At 39.8% G+C, this 24,737-nt stretch overlaps 1 long non-coding RNA gene across 1 annotated transcript in view; it reads right to left on the bottom strand.

Annotated features, from left to right (window-relative positions):
• Positions 1-212: 212 nt before the first annotated feature.
• Positions 213-24,737, bottom strand: part of LOC108429548 — a 50,445-nt gene continuing 25,920 nt past the window's right edge. Inside the window, exons 3-4 of the long non-coding RNA XR_001858015.2 lie at positions 18,881-20,105; positions 213-691 (exon numbers count right to left, since the gene is read on the bottom strand). This is a non-coding gene — a long non-coding RNA (uncharacterized LOC108429548). The remainder of the gene's footprint in view (positions 692-18,880; positions 20,106-24,737) is intronic.

Raw genomic sequence — 24,737 nt, 5'->3', positions numbered from 1 at the left:
AGGGGGCTCTGGAGATGGGGGCAGGTTTCAGTGGCAGTGCTGAAGCATACTGATGGGCTAGCAAACCAGTGTCTGCTCAGTCTGAAAGCAGCATCTATATCAAATGAAATGTACGTGTTTCATCAGGTCAAACAGCTTTTTCAGCACTCTGACATTATAATGTTATCGTAACATTTGCAATTCGGGAAAAGAAAGACAAACACAATGTGGGATGAATTCAGTTTTCACTTTTATTTTTTCACTCATTTTTGATACATTTTTTTCGCACTGTTTTTCTTCATATGCACAGCAATTGTATGAAAAAAAAAAGTTTTAGCAGATATAAAGACATTGAAAACATCTGGAACAATTAATTGGAATATTATGATTAGAAATATATAACTTGAATTATTCCTTTCTTTTACTGTTAAACCTTATCAGCCGTCTGCAAAGTTGTATGACGAGAGCTCTACAAATAAAGTTATTATTATTTTGTCCTCCATTTCTGCTGCACCAGAAGACAAAACCAGAAACTTACCTTTTTTAAGGTCCAAAATACTTACCCAGACAATGTACAGAGCAAACCTCTATATATAACCATTCAGAATAAAATTTCATTGCCATATCCATTTTCTTTTCATTCATTTAAGCCATGTCCTCTGAAACAGACGTCCAGTAATTATGAGGGAGGTGTTTCTGCAATTCATAACACCTGAAACGACAAAAGAAAAATACATGAGCTCCAGTGTCACGAACATAACACCACTTTGAAATCTTTCATGCTGATACATGTATACTTAATTCAACAAACTTTTTATATACTACGTTCACATCAGCAAACACCCACAAGGGATATTCATAATGGTTGGCAAAAGAAAAGGAAAAACAAACCAGACTGATTTAGTACAGTTTAGTATTGTGTAATGACAATATGACTAGTAAAAATAATACAAGTGTAAAAGTGCATCAATCTGAAGGTGGCAACTCATCTGCATCGATTTTGGAATGTTAGAATAGATAGAAGCATGTGTTCATTTTTCAGCAAGATTTTTGATCAAATAAAAAATGGATACAATAAAATTCTCAAACTATTTCCAAATGTACAAACAGAGCTTTGTGTGTTGTTGTTATTTTCTGTATTGTCTGCGTAAACAGCCCCTCTAGTCACATTTGGGTATGCAGTGTAAGTTTAAAAAGAATTCTACATCATATTGATATAATCGAATTGTGGTGAAATTAGAATTTAATGATGCGTTGAATCAATTAAAAAAGAATCATAATTATAAACAAACTGTAATAAAATGTGAGATTTCGGAATGCATTCAATCTTTTCCTAAAGAGTCCATCAAAAAAACAAAGTTTTCGTCTTTCCAAGATGCCATGTCTGTGGTGGACTGACAGCCAGAAAGAGTATATATAAATGAAGAAGGTCAGCAGGTTTTAAAAAAGTATTTTATAACATTACACTATATTTTGTTACTAAAATATTTAAAAATGATGAATTTAAAAGGACTTTTAAATTGTTTGTTTACACAGTAGGTAAAATACGGTGGGCTAGTTCAAACATCTTCACAGGCCACACCGTTGGTAGCTGTGGCATAGACAGTAAAAATAAACAGTAAAAGCAAAACAGTGAAATAAAGTGTCCTTTGTGTGATGCTACAGAAGAACCACATTTGCTTCCCTAAAAACCTTTAAAATGATTATGTTAAAATTGTGTAAATGAAATGCCTGAGTTTTAAGTGTTAAGTAAAATGTTAAGGAACCTTCACATAATTTGAGGATTCTAAGGAGAGTACATATGCAGATATTTTATGGGGTAACTGCCAGTGCACCTTCTAACCTGTACGTATGACTGAGGTGTGGCTCCAGCAGAAAGGAAGGTGGGGGGTTGATGGGGTGATTGACAGTGTGTAGATGCTGCAGCTACTCAGCATCATGGTCCTGTGAATGACGCTTTGTGCTTGCGAGAGCGTTTGGCTTCTGCTGCCACCACGCTGAAACGCATGTGGACACGTGCACATGTATGTGTTTGCCTGTAGACAGGTCGAGGGGCGTGGAAGCCGACTTTATCAGCTGTGAGGATTGACCCTGAGCCTAGAGCCAGACAGAGGTCAGGGGAAGGACTGTCTGGGCACTGGGTTTGACCCCTAGGCCTACAGCTTGGGAGGGAGTAAGTGGGGGGTTGGAGTGCCTCCTGGTTCTAGTCTAGGGCCCATTATGCTTCCTCTGGGGATTGGGGAGCAGACAGCAAATGACCAGGGCTGCTTATACATCAGCTCCGTGTCTGCTTCGTCATGCTGCACAGTCATGGCCGCTCGCAACAACATGATTCAAATCAAATATGGTTGGTTACACAGCAGTGTCTGTGTCCATGTCTGGATTTTAATGATGGTAGATGAACACAGAACAAATCAGAAAGGGTTTTGCTCAAAAATACAGATCACTGCAGGATCTACAGTCACAGAGCCATGAAGAGGAAGAACAGGGTTTGTGTGCATAGCATAATATGCAATATACAGAACATTTTACATCGTCTTTAAAAGAAAATGAAAATCTCTAAAGATCATTATACCGGAATTAAACAGGCTGTTTTTGTTATTGTGCCTTTAAGACTAATATGTAAAAGATCTCTGTTCTAATTGGCTGTACTGTATTGTGTCTATGGTAAAAAGCACTCTGAGCTGAGAGGGAAAATGATTTGTTATCTGAGTGTGAATGGGCGGAGCTAAAATGCTGTAGGCTGAATAGGTTGATTTTTTGTGAATGTGTTGGTTTTTGTGACACATACATGAACTTGAAAAAAATGAGGAAAATTCAGTTTTCATTGATATTGGCTCTTTAAAAGGCCTAGACGTACTGGATCTAAAGTGATACTATATATCTATAAATACTATAAATGCAAACAATTACCTATAATGGCTTAGTCATAATGCTTTAATTACATTTTACTTAGAAGCATCAAAACAATCCATAATATCACAAACGTAAGCAGTTTGCAGCAAAACAAAACATTGGAAGTGATGGCTAATCATGTTAATTATAAAACGTGAAAATAATAGAAGTAATTCTGGAATAATCAGAAAAACAGCCAAGCTTTATTTAAAGGGGAATTCCACCATTTTTTCAAAATGTGTGCATAATCAAATGGTTAAGATGCAAATAAAATTCGTTTGGAGTGTTTTGATGGGAAATGCTTCAAACGTCCAGTTATTCACAATGTGTGTGTGACAGGAATCAGATGTCAGAAGTATTTAGTGTGTCTAAAAGCTGTTACATGAAATGGTATAAATGCATATCTGATGCCAAAAACAGTATTATGAACATTCTGGGATAAAATCTTGGCCTAAAACCTATTTTATACATCTATGAATGAGAAGTTCTATGATGTTCTGAGGAAAAAGTTTTTTTTAGATTTAGCATCTGCCGTTATCAACATTACATATAAAAAGTCAGAAGACATGTAGGTTTATGGGCATTTTACATAGAAAATACAATCATCTGCACTGTAGACATTGCGACCCCTGGTTCCTATCACGACCACTGTAAAGAAATCCAGGTTGATACATTTTTCTACAATGAACCATTTCACCTTAAACCATTTGAATTAATATGAATTAATTCATATACCTCTATCTGACAGAATATTAAAATAAGTGGAACTCCTCTTTAACTGAAGTGGTGGAGCTCTCCACCAAGGAGGTGCTGAAGTGACTGATCTATAAGTGGACAGCAGGAACTGTAGGGAAGGCTCCAAGGGTGTACTAGCATGAAGCTGCACTAGCTTCAGCAATAAGCTGTTTAGGATGAGATGTCGCACCAGGAGACCAGCCTAATGTATGCAGTGTTTGGCTGGGGAAAGGAGTGGGGGGGTGGGGGGGCGTTTGCACCCTGTCTGGGACCCCCTCAATAGACATAGGAGGCTTCAGAAAGGGTGCGTCTATGGACCAGGAGGGGGTGGTGGGCATTTTTTGAAGAGGAGGGGTGGTTGCTAGGCCTCAATTCAGAGTATCCCGCCTGATGTCCCATTAAGAACTGGGAGCAGGGCTGGGAGGGGGGGACTGGTTAACCCCCCGTCGGCCTGCTGCTGCTCCTGGGCCCTATTATTTAAGGCAGGCAGTCAGCTGCATACTAATTTTACACCATCCAGACGTGAATCGGAGCTTGCAGGAGAAGCCCAGTGCTAGAAATAATAAAGGCATACAGGAGAGGCACCACATAGAGGCGAGAATATGGTCAGAATAAGTAAATAAGTATTTTGTTGCTGTTATAAAAAACCCATACGCTACTGCATGTAAATATATATTCATACAAAACTTATGTATAAGACATTCAGCCAATAATTTAACAAAAGCTTGTAACTTTATAGGTACAAAAAGGTTATTGGAGGGATATTTTTTGTCGTTAAACATTTTCAAGTAGAACATGCTCTACTGAGTCATCATCTCATATCTCATCAATGTCTTATGATTATGTGAATATGGCATTCAGCAATCACAATTATTTTTTGAGCTTCACCCTCAAGACTGTTTTATATACCATAACTTTAATTTATAAACATAACTTTTTTAAACATAAGTGTTTTTTTGATTACTAAGTTATGTTAAATACATTATTATACCAATAAAGTAGTCAAAAATAAAATTCAAATAAATATTTTACATTTTTAATAAATTATTAATCTTGCTGAAAAACTTGTAAAATGATTCAGCATATATATATATATATGTGTGTGTGTGTGTGCGTGTGTGTAGTATATCTGTGTAGTGTGTGTAGTACATTGTGTAGTACAACCAGGTACATCTGGTTACTGAAGATATACACACACACACACACACACACACACACACACACACACACACACACACACACACACACACACACACTCACCAGCCACTTTATTAGGTACACCTCGCTAGTAAAAGGTTGGACCCTCTTTTGCCTTCAGAATTGCCTTAATTCTTCGTGGCGTACTTTCAACAAGGTGTTGGAAACGTTCCTCAGAGATTTTGGTTGGTTATTTGAGTTCCTGTTGCCTTTCTATCATCTGGAACCAGTCTGCCCATTCTCCTCTGACCTCTCACATCAACAAGGCATTTTCATCCACACAACTGCCGCTCACTGGATATTTTCTCTTTTTCGGACCGTTCTCTGTAAACCCTAGAGATGGTTGTGTGTGAAAATCCCAGTAGATCAGCAGTTTCTGAAATACTCAGACCAGCTCATCTGGCACCAACAGCCACGCCACGTTCAGAGTCACTTAAATCCCCTTTCTTCCCCATTCTGATGCTCGGCCTGCACTTCAACAAGTTGTCTTGACCACCTCTACATGCCTAAATGCACTGAGTTGTGGCCACGTGATTGGCTGATTAGCTATTTGTGTTAACAAGCAATTGAACAGGTGTACCTAATAAAGTGACCAGTGAGTGTGTGTGTGTGTGTGTGTGTGTGTGTGTGTGTGTGTATATATATATATATATATATATATATATATATATATATATATATATAAGCACTGAATATTGTCAAGTGTTAGTTATTTCCTGTGTCAAGCGTGTAGAAGACTGTACTATTTCACTGTAATGATCCATGGCCAAAGGGGAGCATTCGTGCCTGCTATTCCTTGTTTGGTGTTGATTTTCTGTTTATCCTGTTTGTCAGTCTGCCTGAAGTTTTGCATCCATCCCACGAGGACAACAGAAATCTCATAAAAAATACATGGTATTGGATCACAGCTCTCCTGAATGAAGAGAGGCAGTGGAGAAGTCTAGGTGGCCATGACTGATAGGTAGAGGGAAGTTTAAAACTGGGCAGCCTCAGTATTGGACACCTTGAGTTCTGCAGGTACATCTGGTTACTGAAGATTTTTGCTATGGAACTAAATATAGTGGCATCTGGTTGGTATAATGGTATGTTCTGTCTCTCAGGGAAAACGTCCTGCCCAGACCTTTAGGATCCTCTGTAAATAAGCCTCCAAAGCAAGTAGTGTCTGTTTTAACAAAGAAAAAATAATAAATAAATATGCATATTAATGAGGTGGAATTTGAATCTGCACAATGTTAAATTCAAACAGCTGACTCAATAAAAGGGATCCAAGTCTTGTTTTTAGGTTTTTAAGTTTCAGGTTTTCAAGCAGAATGTACTTGCCTGTTTACCATTGGTTTATGGTAAAAGCCAAACTTTCCAGTATGGATGAAATGTATTGTTTTGTATACTCAGATATCTAGTTTGGGGACCATATGCTACTATAGTTTATAGTACGAATGCACCAAGAAATTGACAACAGGACAGTTAGCTTAAAGGGACGCCAGCCAAAATGAAAAATGCAGCTGTAGCTTCTGTTGTAAACATGTTTACTCACATCCTATATCAGTGCCTCAGTGGAGCAAGCTTTTCTAGTTTAAAGACTAAAACCCCCTTCTGATGAAAGTGGGAGGAAAAACCAGAGCTGCTCTGACGTGGATACTTTGGGATGGGCTGTTTAAAAGGTTTAGATGGCTAACGTTACCAGAATAATTTTATGATGTATCTGTATAATGCATACTGCATACTGTAGTGAGATAATATTGATGGATAAAAACAAAACAAAAAAAAAAAAGGATACAAAATCTTGACTTCTTTCACATGGATGAGCATGAGTGATACAATGCTGTGCTACAGAATATTACGTAACATTAGAAATAACACTGACCGATAGGGCAGGTTATAGGGCAGGAATGTCTCTTTAAGTTTATTCATCTAAATTCAGGGCAGGTGTGATAAATGTAACCAAAACTAACCAACTACTAAAACAAAACCAGCATAAACGTTTGTGGATTTGCTAGGAAAAAAATGACTGACACTTCTCAAGGGAGAGGCTCAATTCCCCAGCAGTGATTTCAAGAATCTACTTCATTTTACAGTCTGGAATTTAAGGCTAAAGGCAGATACAGAACCTCCCTCTCCTACAGTGGAGCTCGTTTAGGTCTTTGTCCTTCTCTGTAATGCTCTTAAAAGCTGAGCAAACTTCAGCCCACATCCTTACAGTGCAGAAGAAGAGGCAATGACAGATGAAAGAGCTAGAGAGAGCATCAGAGGAAGACAGCAAGAATTACAGAAACAGAGAAGAAGGAAAATTTCAACTTAAAAAACATGGCCTGGATATCTTTATATATATTTTTTGCAAATAAAGCTTATAGAGTCCAATTAGTCATTGTTTTGTGTTGTGTCCAAGACTACCCTTAAGAGCAGATGTAACCCCATAACAGAGAACAAATTGCATATATTGTGTGTGCAGACAAATGTATGTCTGGTTGTGTTCTATGCATGCATGCTATGCACTGCTAACTGATATTTGCTGTTATAGGGATTTCATTGTGGGATGGTTCTAAAAAAGTCTAGCGCCATGAATACTGTGAAAACAGTATTCATCAATATATTTATGGAAAAGTGAAAGGATTAAAGAGGTGAAATTAACAACTTACTACAGCTGTATGCCAAAGTTTGAACAGGTCAAATTCATGTTTTGCTGATTTTCTAACAAAACTTAAATAAGGCAGTTTTTGCGAATTGCAGAAATTGCACGTTGAGTTTAACAGACTGTGAAAAACGTTAAACATAACAAATTAAAATGTGTCATCTGCCCAGGCTTTGTATGTATTTTTCTAATACGTTAAATTTAGCAAATAAACATACAATAATTTGTATGATCTAATGTCGGCCTTTACCGTCTGGCTCAGTTTTGAATAGACTTTGTATTTGGGTCAGTTTTGGGCTAAAAAGGTTTATAAACTTAAGGCCTTATTAAAATTCCAGTCAGACCCTCCCTCAGGGGAACCTCCTAAGATCTCTGCCACAGTTCCAGCTCAGTCTCTGAGGATAAACAGTTGATCTGTGCAACAGAACCTGAAAAAATGACCAGCTTGTTTGCAATCAGGCCGCTGGTCTTCAGAACTTCATTCTCAGCAAATCATCACTCACACACTTAGACATTAGACTAAAAATTCCAAAGAACTTTCAGCCTATAGTGCCAGCGGACACTGCCTGTCTAGTGAGGCCCCTGGGTCAAGTTGAATGACAATGAAATGCATAACAATGAACATGGAGGATGGTGCATGCATGGCAATAGAGGCTGAGAGAATTGAAGAACATGACCTGCGACGTCATGGGATATTTGTATCTCTTTATTCCATTCTATCTTTATTCCACAAACACTGGACTGTATTCCTGGCTCATAAAGAGCAGCTGTAGACTGAAGCTGGAACAGCTCTCTGCCTCACACATACACACACACGTCGCAGGCTATGTTCACACATACACACATACACACACACACACACACAGACACACACACACAGTGGAAGGACCCCTGAATCCAACGCCAGTGAAGCCTTCATTGTGCCTGACAAAAATGCAAAATACAAATGAAGGGTATTAATGCTGATCGCTGAATAACTCTCAGGAAATTACACTCAAGATAAATGCAAATATGTTCTATCTGGGTTCAAGTTTAAAGATCTGCTAGAATTCACATGTATATAAATGAAATAATATGCATCTCTTATATGCCTTTTCACATCTAGAGAAGGAAATCCAGAAAAGCTGGATACAAGCCATTTGCATGTTCCAACTTATCGAACCTCAAAAAAATTAAATATCATGATGCATAGTCTATGGATGTGACTGAGGAACTGCAGGCTGATGCTGATACACAATATTTTTCACGTGCATGTCTGCTGCCACAGATATGTAAACATTTATATAATGTAGAAACTGGAATTAAACCTTTTAGCATTGCATTACAAAAGCAACAAAAGGAACAAATGCAGATATTTTAGTACTGCAACCCAGCATCAACTAAGTACTCTGCTCTTCTGAAGTAAATATGTCAAATATCAGTCTATAAAATAATTCAAGTCTAAACATCCATCCAATGGCAATATTTTTTGATGGAATTCATCTGTTGATACTGATATGAATCCAATGTCATCATGCATCTTCAGCATATTGTGTATTGTGAAAATACCTAGAAGTAAGATGATGTTATCTCTTTACCGAATCGCACATCCCTAATCGCAGTATGTGTGATTATTTGAAATTTTATTTTCTTGTGAGATGAATCAGAAGCACTTGTGTCACTAAAGTAGTGTCATGGTCTAAGAAATACATTATACTAAGTGACACATTTTTTAAGTAGATATTATTAAAGTTAATTATATAGATATTTATATCTATATAAATATAGATTTATATCTTTATACATTTAGATATTTATATAGATATCAAAAACAAATCAAAAACTAATTATGTTGTTTTTATCATTATGACTGCTATTTTTATTATTATTATGTGAAGCAATGACACTTCTGCATATTATCTTCCAAATATGGTTACTGTTGAATGTCTAGAATAAACAGTATAAACCAGCTGGATGTAATGCTGAACGTACTTATAACTACCGCAAGACAGAGCGAGAAAGAGAGAGAGAGAATGAGAAAGGGGGGCCAGAGGGATAGAGGGGGTCAGGCAGGGAGGAGGCGAAACCCCAGAGGCGGGCAAGTGTCAACCCCAGCTGGGCGGACATTTTGTTGGCATGCTGATAGGGATTTAAGCAGTGGGTGGGTGGGTGAGAGAATGAGTCGAGGCAGGGGGAAAAGGGAGAGAGAGACGCTCACAAAAGTGCTGTTACTAAGCTTAATTTCAGCGGGAGGAGCTGAGACGATTAGGGGGGACCGCGGAGAAACGGGGGTCTCTCGGCGAAAGACGTGGGACCGATCCATTGAGACGCTGCGATGGTTGGGGGGGGGGTTTCTCTCTTTCAGAGAAGCTAATGAAGCATATGTTGAGATGAATAATGGAATCTTCTAGAGGGGTGGGCCGGTGTCTTCGTCCACTATTCACAAACTTGGCTGTCTTTGAGAAAGTGTCGTGAGGGAGAAAAGGCCCTCCTCTTAAAGGGATATCATTGTTTACACGGCAGGGGAGGCTGGCATGAATAAACGCGGCGCGGAGACCACGCAGACGTAAAACACACACCGGCGTAGGGCTGCGCGATACATTCTGAATTGATCACAGCTGCGATCTTGGCCTGCTGCAGGACGCAAATGACCATGCAAACATAAAACATACAGAAATATGGCTCCACATTACAATGTTTATAAATGTTTATTCTTTATTATGAGTATTGCTTCTGCAAGATTGATACCGTAATATGGAAATGACCATGCAAATGTAGATCTTGGGCACAATCGACTGTTAATCATATTACAATATTTGCCTTAGCAATACTGACACTACAGAAACAGGTTCGAGCAATAACAATGCCTTTTACACTGTGTGCTGTGAACACCTTGACCAGTCACAGCTCCACATGAGCGTTTCAAACAGGGATGCACTGATACTGGAACTGGAGGTCGATATTTTTTAATGTAAATATGTGCCAATGTTGATACATAAACATTTATGCAAAGCAGAAATGAGGACAATATCCATCTGGATTAATATTCCAGGGCTATATAGCACCTATTTCTATAGGGTTAACAGATAAAATGCATTTGAGCACAGTAACCCAGTATTACTGAAGAGCTCAGCTCTTCCGTTGTTCAATAAAGACATCATCAGCTGTCGATTTGAAATATCACCACATCTGTTCAAAGCCAACATTTTTAAGCAAATATCTGCCAATACCATTTGATTCTGACCATCAAAACATCAACCCTAATGAAAAATAAAGGAGGACGCAGTGCACTCATCACTCCCTCCATGTATGAGGTGAACTAACTAATGACACTGTCGAGAAGGATTAGCAGTTTTGTTGTGAACAGTGATGGCATAAGTAGAAGACTCGGTGAGCTTGTGTCATAAGCAGAAGACTGTTAAAGTAATTATGCCCTGCGCTACACAAATAAGCGTCCCACTTATTAGACAGCCAACCACATTACAGAGCAAAACCAGACAACCTATGTGTTGGAGCAGACAGCAGCCCCCTTTGACCTTGACCCCCAGGGTCCTTCCTCACCTGCCACTGAATGGGGCTTTGGAGCAGCTGGGTCGTCTAGCCAGTGCCTGACGGAATATTTCACACTTTCGTCTATTCCCACGCTTGATGAACAGAGGGGTCATCACTGCGGGCGGATTAATGTTTATGCAACTCATTAAGAGTCTGGGCGGACTGATATGTATATTTTGTCTAATTTTAGAAGGTGAATATTCTGATAACTAATAAAGTCGATTTAAATAAGCTAAACATAAAGAAAACATTTTAGAAATAAAATTATAACTTAAACAAGGTTGCCTCAGTACCCAACAGTATGGATGCTACTGTTATTGTTAAAAATAGCATCAATCTGTGGGATTTCCATCAATGCGGATAAATCCATGGAACCTTAGCATCAGCTAATTTCATTACAGCCCATTAGAGTCGAGCCCTAACTGTCACAGCCAACACTGGGACTCCCTCCTTTAGCGTACACCTTGTTTTGGAGGGGAATAAAACGGTTTGTTATTGTTATCGTAACCAATTATGCCACTGTACGCTTTTCTAAGTATATTATGGGTTTTGTTAACAACTGAACGCATCATAAATCAGAAGATTTTGAGCAATTATAAGCAGCGTGTAAACAACAACAATCACTGTGCAGTGACAGCAGAAACTGCATAGTAACAAGTAGCTGATTGGGTGTTGTTTAGTTTCACCAACTGCTTGATTTTACCTCCTGTTTATTTATTTATGCAAATGTTTAATTATAGAAAATATGGTTAAAACATGGCGCTCATGGTTTTTAGAGCATTTTTAACATGTGGCACTATTGCTTTCTGTCGATTCCAACTTAACCTCAATTTTCCAATATTTCTTCAAGTATTGTGATGTTATATTTTGCCATATCACCCACTAGGAATAGGTCAAATTTTGATGAAAAATTCTAGATGTCTAATTGATTCGCAAAATGTCATAATTAGACCTAATCAGACATCCAGAGAAAGTATAAACTAGGATATTTTGGCATAGCCTTGCTTGGAGGAGGAAAAATGCACATGTAGCAATGTAAGTTTATGTAAAATTAAAAACCTGAAACTATAGTAAGCAATGCTCCTTAATGAGAAACACAGGATACAAAATAATGTAGGCTACAGAAATGCTTTGAGATGCATCCAGATTAACTGAGAGTCGTTTTATAATCGCATCTTGGCCCAGCTTTGCTTTGTTTAAACAGCCGAATAAAGGAGCTGCAGAAAAGACATTCAAATACAACATTCATCCCCCACCTCTCTCCCTCACTGCTCCTGCAACTGGCCTGGGCAGCAACAAAATCAGCCACTGGCAAACAACTAGCGCTCACTCTGGAGCTGTGTGCGTATGGCTGTCTATCTTGCTCCCTGACTCCCCCCTCCGCTCAGTAAATGGACAGACCCGGGTTAGGCTGAGGCAGTGTGTTGTGAAGAGAACGGCGGAGGGGGTTGGGGGGGGGTTCGGGGTGTTTTCATTACGGCCAAATCTCAGGCCCGGCTCTTCAGCGTGGCCTGTGCCACCAAGCCGACAGTTTAATCATACAAACAGCACTCCATTCCCATTTCCCCGTCTCTCCTTCACACACTCCACTCGCCGCTTCATAATTCTGCGCCCCACACACTCCCGAGCAGGGCCTGTATTTTGGGGGCTTTAAAATGACATAATCAGTGACTTGGATAAATGCCTGACTGTTTTCCCTCTCACTGTAATCAGCCACGGTCAACACTGGTGAATTTTAAAGGGGCCAGCAGCAGCCAGCTGTTTGTTTGTTTTTTTTCTATTTCACTCCCTCGCTTTCTCTTGACATCTTACTGTAGCTCTTTTATAGTGAAGAATGACATTCAGACAACATTTGTTCTGAAAGCTGGTACAAAATAACTGAAGAATACAAAAATGCTCTAACTGCAGTACGGACTGTATGACTCATCTAAGTATCTCCTATTAATTTTTTACAGTAGTTTGGACGTAATGCACTGATATAGAAACTGTGGGCCGATGGCTATATATGATATTTATCCAATATTTATTTCATGTACATATCCTTTAATACAAAAACATTTATGAAACGTACAAAATGGGACGAAATCCACCTGGATTACCATTACAGAGAAGTAAACAATTATTTCTACAGGGTTATAAAATACAATAAAATTAATAAAAGGCAGAAATTGTAGCACGGTAGCTTAGCTATGGTTTCCAGAATACAATAAATCCACCATCACATATTGGTCAAATCAAAACATCTGTCTGATGCTGATGACAACCACTGCTGTTCATCCTTAATATATGTGTTTCCATATATTACACAGTACATCATGGCTATACGTTATACCTATTTAGCTGTAATGTAACTTGCACACACTCACTTTTTCATGTCAAATACCATCTGACAAACCTGTCAATCATCTCTTTTGGAAATGAGCAATTCATATCAACTTCTCCATCCACAGCACTGACACGTTTTAATCATACAGATCTGTGTCAGACACCTAGAACACGGCTTATCAACTAACTTGTCATATCAAGTGTACAAACAGAGAGAAAGGCGAATGCAGTGAAAGCCTAGTTGAATTGAGCAACGGCTATAAATGCTTTCAGCAACTATTACTTCTGTGGGGGAGCTATATTCAATCAATATCGAAGCATATAAAAGCAGTGGCCACTCAAAGCTAAGGAACCCACTCGCGCTGGAACACTGCAAACATGCCTCAGATTATACCAAAGGCAGATACATCGCAACTGAAACCATGTCTCTACAATGCAGACTGACTTAACTAACTTATACAATAATTAGTAAGTAGTTCAGTTGAACTGAAATAACAGATCAAAACAGCAGATTCACACTTCTGGATAGCACTATATTATAATGTATCATGCATCATGATATTGCAGTTTTAGATAATACTCATAAAAAGTTACAGTCAACCTAAAATCAAAACTGTCCTTTTTTAACCTTGTTAGTTCAAGTCCCTGGTCATATTAAGCACAACTCACCACATCATATAACTTAAAAGACAAAATTCTTGTTTTTCTGTTGTCTACCAATAAAATGTCTTGATTTTTGCTCACTTCTAAAATGTCCCATGTCATCGTGCACCATTGAGTGGAGAAATCAATCAGAAATCTGTCACGGTATGGAAATATGGAAAATCCACTGCTATCTTCAGTTCACCTCAGCAGTTTATTATTATACTGACATTGTCTCACAAACCTCACACAGCTTACTTGGATTGGACTGTTAGTTTACTAAAGGGAGCCGTACACAGTGTTACTTACACATTAACCAGACACAATCTAGACTGCAAGCAAGAAAAATAACTACTTATTCAGGTTTTATGTATTTATATATTTTCCAAGCAAACTGGGGCACCTAATAAATACACTGCAGTGAACTAAGCTTTTTTTTATCCATCACTACTGTGTGAGATCAGCTTAGACAATAATGTAGATCATCATCTGTAAAATCATAAACAATTTCATCATGATCCAAATTCAGCTACAAAGTACTACATTGCGGAGTCTTACCCAATAGCACACATTCTGCCTAATGTTAATACAACTAACCTAAGATTATCACCTGGATCAGCATGCAACACAGTTAAGAACGTGTGGTTCTCCACATTTGTTTGTTTTGTTGTTGTTCTGAACTGTCGCTGGTGCTCTTCTTCTGGACAAGCATGTCCACTTCACTCTTGTTTCTATGCTTGATCTGCATATTCCCCAGAATTCCTTTGTAGACAGAAAATGTATATTATAATCTATGCGAGAGGAGTTCAAAGTATGTGTGTTAATTAGATGGTGGTTTTCTTTTTTTCGCAAAATATCGTTAAACAAGCCATAAATCAGAGTGATTTCACAAAAGGACATTAAAATAAACGTAAAGCAATAATAAAAATGAATAATAAATCACTGGCATGTGAAAGAGAATGAAATAAAGATCATTTGCATAATATTGGCATTTATTTAAATGATCACAATATTTCATAATATCATTTATCAGCCCAGGGCTAGTGTGTGATACTGATATGCCGATGTTCTAGTCTACCCGATATTTCATCCAGCACTAAAAATATTGTGTTTAAAAAGATTCTACATGTATCCCCAACCCCTTCGTCATCCAAGGGAAAGGTGACTGCAGGTCTGCTGCGTACCTGTGGACCAAGAGTGGTAAGGATCCATTTGAATCTTGCTAAAGGTGTGGGCGGTTTTCATTTCAAGCACCCAGTGACGGACTCAGTCGCCTTGACAGCATCCCCCATCCCCTCCCCAAGTCTCTCCCCCCTCTCTGGGCTGCTAACAGGATTTACAGTAGTCAGCCTCCTGCCTGGCTTTGTGTTGAATTATGCATAATTGTGCTAGCGTACTTGCACACATGGCTACAAGCATGATTAGCATAAAGGCTCTCTGTTTTCCTTTTTTATTTAAAGGTGTGTGTGTGTTGGGGGGGGGGGGTGTTTTCAAAAAAGAATGGCTAGTGATTTGTGGTAAATGTGTGGGAGAACTGTGTGTTCAGGGATGGGAGCCATGGGGTGTGGTAGCTGGCGTGTGAGGCTATATATAATGTTGTCTGGCCTCAACTAAAACATATGGGCTCCCCAGCTGTTGTAAATATGCAAATGAAGGCTGAGAGCAGACCGACTGACCCAGACGTACCATTCCACACAAGCTCTCTGCTTCAGAGATGGTCAGACAGAGTCCCGACAGACAGAGACACCCCCCGAACCCCAAACCCCAAAATATAAACCCCCACCACGTCCTATTTTAAACCCCCAAAGCCTACAGCTCTGGGCAACAACAGAACAAGTGACGGAGAGAGACTGTTTCTTAGCCAGTAAAGTCCTATTCTCGTCTGAGAGAAGCAGAAAACTGAAAATTATGAACATTATTATAACATATGACTGATTTTCTATCACACTGTCAGAAAAAGTCAAATCATATAATCTGGACAGGTTTACGAAAATCTTGTAATAATGCTGAGAGTAAAGCCCAGGGGTCTAGAATGTGTCTAGAACATTTGTATGCACAGGTTTGACCTTAAAATTGACTGTGAAAATACATGTTTAAACACTGATTTAAAAAAGTGAATTTGATGTGAAAATGAGTACACTGTAAAAAAAAATGCTGTTTCTTTAACCTGAAAGTTTCTATTTTGAGTTCATTTAATTTTAAATTGTAAGTTAACGGACCAAGAGTCTGTGTTTTATGGCCTTTCAACTCATTATTTGTTCAAATATTTTAAAGAAGCCTTTAAAACCTCAATTTTCTGTTTACAGTGTTTTTACAGTTTTTACATACATTTATCACAAGACACTCAAATGGTGAAATTTGTGAACATGGTGTTTTTACAACACAGTCATACGAAAATCTTGAGAACTTTTCTTAAGAACAAATTTAAAATGAAATTCAAGCACATTTTATGTCAGCATGACCCATGTGAGGTGGCCTTGCTTAGTTTTCTATGTTGAAATATTAGCTTTAACAATAAACTTTGCCATAAAAGCAAGGACAACTTAGACAATGATTATTTCTTAGACAATTCAGTTGCATAAAATCAGATTTCATGTGAACTTGGCTAAAAATTAGGGCTGCACCGATAAATAAATTCTGAGCCGATATCTGATATTTTCACACACATATCAGCTGATGCTGATACATATACATTTTACCTGAAGGCTCTACTCTTCTGGCGTAAAATTAGTGTATCATGAAATATTGTTTTGAATTATGATTAAAATCTAACAACTGCATCCCCAATAAAAATACATCAGGATATATTTTACATCTTTCAGTAATCTCATAATATTTTTGAATATTTTCAAAGAATATTTAGATAAAGAATATTCTCAGAATATCTTTGACCTACATATGTATTTGTAAGACTTCATAGCTTTTAAGTTTAATGTAGCTACAATCCCCATAAGATTATCAGTTATATGGTAATCATGCAATCACGATGCAGCTCAAAAATCTGCTTATTTTGGCAGATTATATTAAGCTGAAAATAACATTACCAATAAATGAGGCAAATGTTTGATGCATGAGTCACAGCTAAATGATAAACAATACATCAAAAGAAGGATCATCTCTCCATGATGAACAGATATTTTTGGGAACCAATGTCATCCTATGATAAATAAAAATGTTATCTAACTGTGACAAACGTAATCCTACCCACTTTTCATGGAACAGGCATTCACTGAAAATTCAAATGGCACTTGCATGCATTTACCCACTGAAGAGAGCTTAACCTGAGGAAATGTAGTCTATAAATAAAGCCTTTTCGGTTTAGCTGTCCTGGGAGAACAATCTGCAGTCGTTTGAATGTGTTTTCAATAAGCAGCTAATGCAGCATTATGGCCCAGATCCATCAGCTACTGAATCTCACTCAGAACACATCCTTCCGTAAGTGTATCAGTGAAACTCCTTGTCGATGTTTTCCGTAACCATTACGGTAACATCAGAGTAAACCGTTACATTTAATTAAAGACATTCTAATAAATCCCACCATAAACTGAATTAGGAAAAGCTGTCATCTGCATAGGCTGCTCTACAGAGCCTTGATCCTCTGGACTGGAGCACAGTAACACAAGTGCAAAGTGCTGTATTGTGCGAAGGAACACAATGTTGCCCAGTGAGTGTTTGTGTGAAGGGCGCGCAATGGTAGGTCCCACGACGCAGCAGCACACCCAGGCCTATGGCGGTGAGTGTTGTGCATGCTAATGAGGTCATTATGTGGGTCTGGCTGGAACTGGGCCCGACTGAGGGATTTGCGTAGCCCAGGCTAGCTTGACTAGCCCGTCGCAGATGTCACAGATGGCACAGCCATCGGACGCTTTGTGACTGGAAAAAGCCACATTTCTTTCACTTTAAGCGCTAGCTGCTAACACCGCTTGACATAAAAAGGAATAAATTGTAAAGTGCTACAAAAGACCTGAGTGGCAGGTAAGAGCTCCAAAGTGTTATAAAGCACCTCGCGAAGTGGAGCGCAGTAAATTACGTCTTTTTTCCACGGCTGGCCCTGCAGTAACAGTTGGGGGAAATATCAACATGCAAATGCAATTATGAGCGATTTGCATGCGGGTGCTGATTAAGCAGATGGCTGGCTGAATGGCGGCGCCATCTTGGGTGAGGAGACAGCTGGCTGACAGCAGCGGCCATTTTGTCGGTGGCGCTGCCCAGCGTGGCATGTGTGTGAATGCTATACTGGCGGTCTGGCGCCAAATCTGCTGTAGGGTGGGTACCACATACACTAACAGCACTCTACGTAATGTGCTGACTATGGCTAGGCTACAAATTAGCGCACCATAACGTGACAAAGCCCGATGTTAAACAAGAAGGTCTAGTGTTTCTGTTTCTCCGTTTTGTTGAGCGGGAAAGCCCAAGAGATCCAGCGTTCTGCCAGAGCTGCTCGTCGTTGGCATATGCAGGATTTTTTTTTTCAGAGAAAGCAATCAGATATGCAAATAAGGTTGCGGCACATTAACTGAGCACACATATGAGAAGCGCTTTCACCCATCACTCGGTGCAGCACATGCTCATAAAACTGGCATAAATGAGGAGTCAAAGAGGAGAATCTGAAGAATTTCACAGCCATTTTTTTAAACCAACAATCAACAGTAAAAAAGGACAACAACACTGCTTATTTGCACCTCATGCTTGCAATATGTGGGCTAAATGAACGCATTAATATGAAAAACAAATAAGACTAAGCCTTAAAATTCTGCATTTTGACATTTACACCATAAAACCGCTACAAAAATCAGCTAAATTTAAACATGCATATAATATTTCCAACTGCATGGTAGGAGTGAACATCGGCCCATTCCGATCCTGGCCGATTCTCATCATGTACTCCTGACGTCTAATGAGAGGAGAGTAAAGCCTCGCATAGGCAGACACAAATTCGGTGCTCACCATTTTGGATCCAGTTGGTTGAGAAGGTTGAGAAGGTTTAGGACTCCTCTCCTGGCAAGCGTCACTCCTCAAAGCATCCACAAGGACATGTATTACTCTCAGCATAATGAGCCCCTCAGTTCATTCCACTAAGTTCTGGAGGGAAGAAACGGAGCATCCCTTATGCCAAATGGACACTGTATTAGCATAAGGCTAAGGACCAATATCAGAAAATTCATCACATTTTGAAGCTTGGTCCGCTCTGCCTTCCCTTTCAACCTGATCTTATCAGAACTAGTACTGCAGGGGTCCAGGGAGCAGCAATTTTGCAGTAAGTACATGAGGGCAGTGCAAAACCTCTTGATGTGGATCAAAACCAAAGCCTTTTTCAGAAGCTCTCAAAAGGTACTGAGTATTTAAAAAAATCATCTAATTTAATCTACAACTGAAAAGGTGAAAAAAATGTCCTCAAAAAAGGGAAAAAAGAGAAAAGTTCAAGTTGTCCTCTCTTGCCAGCTCATCTGATGTAGAGCACTTTGTACATGCTTGGAGGAGGGTCTGTAAAAAAAAAAGAAGGCCTCCTCAATTCACAGTGAGAGGGATCCTCCGTCAAGCGTTCATTCAAACAGTCACAGGGAATGTGCACTTACGGAAAAAAGGAATTGAGGAGGGTGTGGGGGGTGGGGGGAAGGACCTTTGACACTCTTTTTCTACTCGTTCTCCTCACAGACAAAGTTTTATCAAGTGGTGCTGGGGCTGGAAAGTCCCTCCGGCGGAACCACACACATATACATACGCGCACACTCTCTCTTGCTCTTTCACATGGAGCATCGCTGGTGCTTCTGGCCCTCTCTCTCTCTCAGGCTGATGTGAGTTGACTGGGAGCGGGTAGGGCGAGGGATAGGCGAGCGTTTTGGAATCCCACGGTGCCATGGCCGGAGGCTGCGTTGGGCGACCCCTGGCAGCCTCTTTCCTCCGCATCGATTTCCCTCCCTCTTCGGTGCCGCCGAGCCGCTAGCCGGCGGGTGCAGCAGCCCGCCTCTGCCTGCCCACTCCAGCGCTCGCTGGCTGGCCCCTGCCGTCTCCTCAGAACCTCCGAGACAGAGAAGCCAAGGGGAAAAAAAGAAGAGAGAGAGCCCATGGCGGTCCACAGCTGTGTTCACCTGCTCCTGAGTTCACTCCATTCTCCATCCTCCAACTCCTACTCCATCCGCTATCATCATCGTTCCCTCGTCCTCCGCTCCTCCTGCCAACAAATAACAACGTGGATGGATGGGGGGTGGTGGGAGAAAAAAAAACAAACAAGTTCAGCTTAACTTTCACCATCTGGCCCATTCCAAGTGTCAATCCGCGACTTTGATCAGAGAGATGTGCAAGGTGAATGTTTTGGCATCTGCTCACACTCTGTGAGGTGAACTTCCTAACCCCCAGATTTAAAAAAGGCTGAAGCCAGATATTTTTTTTCCAGTTAAGCACGCCAGGCTGAAAGAAAGCGCCTGCCGAGTGCACTTACAGCTGAGCCACTATACCTGATGTTTCTCTGCTTGCAGTAAGAACTGACTTTTTACTAGAGATGCACTGATTCAACACTTTCTCCTGAAACTAGGGGTATACACAGACCTGGGCAATATGACAATATCTATCATTATCATGATAAATTAAGTAAAAAAAGAACATCATTAGTCTTGTTTAACTGGATTTAACATGGCACAGAAAATGAAATGTTAAACATAAATCACTGGATTTATATCAGATATTGGATAGATTTTATAATATATTTTAAATGTGGCACTATTTTGTTTGTTACAACTTGTCAGATTCAAGAAAAATAAATATCATGACATATTGTGTCTCATGAAAACTACTACAAATTGTTCACCTCTAGTGTAGTGATATATATCGGTATTGGAACAAAACCTTGTATCTGCAAAATGGTAACTTTACAGAAGAAGGAAAAAACTTACTTTACTTTTAATGTAAGTCAATGGAACCAGACATTTTTCCAGTTCATTTTGAGTCGTTTCTTTTGATCCACCATCATGAAATTTACACACAATGTAAAGAGCAACAGGCATTTTCAGAATGTCAGAAAAATTACAAAAATGGTTACAAGGTTTTTTTTTGTCTTTTTTTTTGTTCACTTTATTCAACTATTAAAGTACAAGCCTAATGTGGCGTAATTGGCTCCTAACAGCTCCCAGCTGATGACGGAAACAGCTGAAGTTCAAATAAACAAACTATACTAACCACTGCCCTCTATAGGTGTTACAGGTGATTTTTTAGCAAGTCCCTTGACCAGTCTCAATAAATGTGTTTTTGCAATTTACCCACCTGTTGAAAACACATCCAACTCACATTCAGTTTGAAGACAGTTAAAATAACTGCAATCACCCCAAATAACTGGAGATTATGTAATAATTGTGACAGGCCTAATTTAATGTGTTCAAAGCTTTCGTTACTGTATCAAAACCATTAAATGCGACATCAGTTCCAATATCTGAACCCAGGGTATTGTCCAGTATTGAGTATATATTCGATACAGTATTCTGTTAAGGTGTAGTAGCAGTGTTCATAAATAGACAGGCTAATGTACCAGTAACTACTTACATGCACATAAAAGCCCAACAAAGTTCTTAGTCTAACAAACTAGACTGAACCAAGACATTTACAAGAGCTGTATGAAAGACTAGCCCATTTATAGCCCCATTTACATGCATGCCAGCACAGTCTGACTTGACAACATGAAATGCCGCCTTCGAGATGTATTTCAGTTTATCCACATATGTGGTTCCCACCATTCAAAAACATCTGTGCTCCTTTTCCCCCCTACAGTTTAAATATCTAATTATGTCTATTTCTGACTAAATGTTTAATCTCTTCCCTTGCAAAACGCTGAGCCTTTTACCTTTTGTCACTCATATTAGTAAAAGCCAGTGAAGTAAGCTAAGCGAGTGTAAAATCTCAATAAATCTCAAAAGGCTAATCTTCGGCTAAAGTTAGGATAACCATCCCAACGAAACTGTGCTGTTTACATGGTCACAGTGCAGTTGGACTAGTGGACTAGCCTTAGTTAGACTAACAATGAACCACTGGTGTGCATGAAAGCATTGTTATTGAAGGGCTAGTCATATAGCAAAATTATTTTTTTAAGATTTACAAATTGCATTGTTTTGGACATTTATAAAACTGCACTTTTGCAAAATTACAATTTTGTAATGTCCCTTACTAAGAAACCAAATCAACTCACATCAAATGTAAATCAGCCAGTTGCATCACTGATGCATCACTACATTTTTCTTGGCAAAAAATCTTGCATGTTAAAAATAGAAAACAACATAAAAAATAGATAAAAACCATGATGCAATTTTAAACTAGCAATACATTTCTTTCAGGCCTTTATCGTGTCAGAAATTATTCAAATGATTTCAGAGGTCTGCTATCATGCAAATGAGTGAGAAGAATATTCCTTTATGGACTCTCAGCCCTATTGTGTCCATAAACTGAAAAAAAAAATCCTTCATGCAAACTAGCACCCCCCCCACCCCCACCAACCCACCCCCACTGGTGTGTACACAGTTCTTCAAATTTTTTTCAATATTTAGCATCAAACAAATTAAAAAACAGTATATTTATCTGACATAAAATGAAGAGATAAAGCAGTAGGAGCAGTTTGTTAAGACACAGTTGGCACAGTGAGCTGGAGAAGATATGGGAGCTGGGAAAATGGGGCAGGGGGGCACCGTAGCTGGGATAGAAGGGTGGTCAAGTGGGGGAGCGGGGTGGAACTGGGGGCGAGCTGTGTGTCTCAGACACAATAATACTATTCATTGGGCTCAGACATGGGTGTTAACTCCCCTCTGGCTGCACACAATGGGGCTCGGTGGCATTGAGACAGCTTCGGCGATGCTGTTAGTTCAGGGGGCTGCGCTCGGCCGGCCGCGGGAGAAAGCGCCGGCATTGTGGCCGAGCGGCAGGATGGATGGAGAGGTGAAAGGCAAAGAAAGAGAGAACAGAGCGTTTGTCTTTCTCTTAGTTCAGAGGGAGGGGTGCAGGGGTGGTGTGGAGGGAGGAGTGAGAGGGGGTATGACGGTTTGCCCCATGGCATTGGACTTGGGAAGGGAGTGAAAAAAAAAGAAAAAGAGAGAAAGCGATTGCGATATAAATGTTATTGAAGCAGCCCAGCAAGGAGCTAAAGAGACGTGGACGTGGGAGGGGGACGAGCGGAGGAAAAAAATAAGAGGGGGACCCCGAAATTAAGGCGTTCATTTTGGGATGGCGTTTGGAGGCGGAGCTTGTGTTCCAGAAGCCTGTTTAGGTATATTTCATGCCCCGCCATAGTTATAAAGCACAAGAGACAATACAATGAGGCTGCACGCCGAAGGGGGAGAAAAATCCAGAGAGCATGCAAACAGGAGAGAGAAAACAAGAGGGGGGGAGTGAAAAAGAGAGCTGCTGCAGTTGCCTCATGGTCAAGATCAGGCGCTGACGTCCAACTACCGCGAGATGTACTTTCCCCCATCCCTTCTGCCTTCTGAGTCTCAGGATGGAGTTCAGGAGAAGATAGATAAAAAAGGAAAAAGGGGAGGGGAGAAGGACTGACTGGGGGGTTCGTGAGTGTTAGCATGGGTGTCCAACATTAGCAGTGCACCAAACACAGGAACTATCCAGTACAGCAGAACTAATAATTAACGTTCAGCGTTGGCAAGCCTCCCTGCAGCCTGTGGGCACATACAGTATTAGACAAAGATGGAATATGTTAAAAACCTGAGCTTTCACTCATGGGCAAAAGGTTTCTGAAAGGTCGCACAGAGCAACACAGTCTGTTAAATACGGCTCAAATATGGCTTCACTAGCAGGGCATCTAAAATGCCCTGGCTGGCACTCTGGGTCCTCAGAGTGTGCTTTTACTTATAACATCTTATCAAGCAATTGTTTACACTTGCAAAGAGAAGCTGTCAAAGCAACAGTGCCAGCTTTACAATAGCACAACCTGCTAGTGTGCGTTTCTGTGGAGTAATTTGATTTTTTTTTCACCCCAAATGTAGGCTGCATGCAATGTACTCAACTGAAGGCTTGTGTGATTCTCACCATGGATCGGCCACACACATGTATGGATACGTACAGATACATTTTCACAAATAAGCACACACACACATGCACACTGCTCTAGTAGGCGGGTATCTGTATCGTGCCCAACCTGCTTTTTACGAGCACCACTTTGTTTATTTCCCTTCTGGTTAACACTCAGTATTTGTTCCCATGGCAACCTGACCTCCTCTCCTGCCTCTGACTGACGGCAAGCCAGCAAAGGCGAAGCCCCAGTGAGGCCACACCCCCTGATTTCTCCACAAAACCACACTTCCTTGGCCCAATTCAACACCGATCAGATGTTTTTGTTTATAATAATAATAATAATAATAATAATAACAATAATAATAAGAGAAGTAAATTGCTGTTTTCTTTATTATTATTTTTATTCTCAGTGACTGTCAGACTTCTTTTTCAACTCTCATAAACCAGTGCTAAATTTAAAGAACAAACTTACACTGCTCTGTGAAGACCAAAGGTACCCAAAATTTTTGTGTTGGTAGACCAAAGTGCAATGTCTGTGTTAGACTGAGGGCCAAAAAGACAAAGCAATATATAAACAGGGTGGGCTTCAATTTTTTTATAAATGTAATTATTCATATAATAATTTATATACAATATAAAAATATGTTCAGTGTCACTGAGTAGCCTTCAGCTACTGAGTGGCCTTCATCTGTGAAGCTCCAGCACCCTGTGGGCCACACTTTGGGCAGCCCTGACCTAGACTGTTCTCTGAGACAGTACTGGTACTAAATAAAGGACTAATCTACACTTTACTGTGAGACAGTAC

This window comes from Pygocentrus nattereri, chromosome 15, assembly GCF_015220715.1.
Source record: "Pygocentrus nattereri isolate fPygNat1 chromosome 15, fPygNat1.pri, whole genome shotgun sequence".
NCBI classification, from domain to species: Eukaryota; Metazoa; Chordata; class Actinopteri; order Characiformes; family Serrasalmidae; genus Pygocentrus; species Pygocentrus nattereri.
The sequence above is the reverse complement of the archived record's forward strand: the minus strand, read 5'-3'. Positions and strand labels throughout refer to the sequence as shown.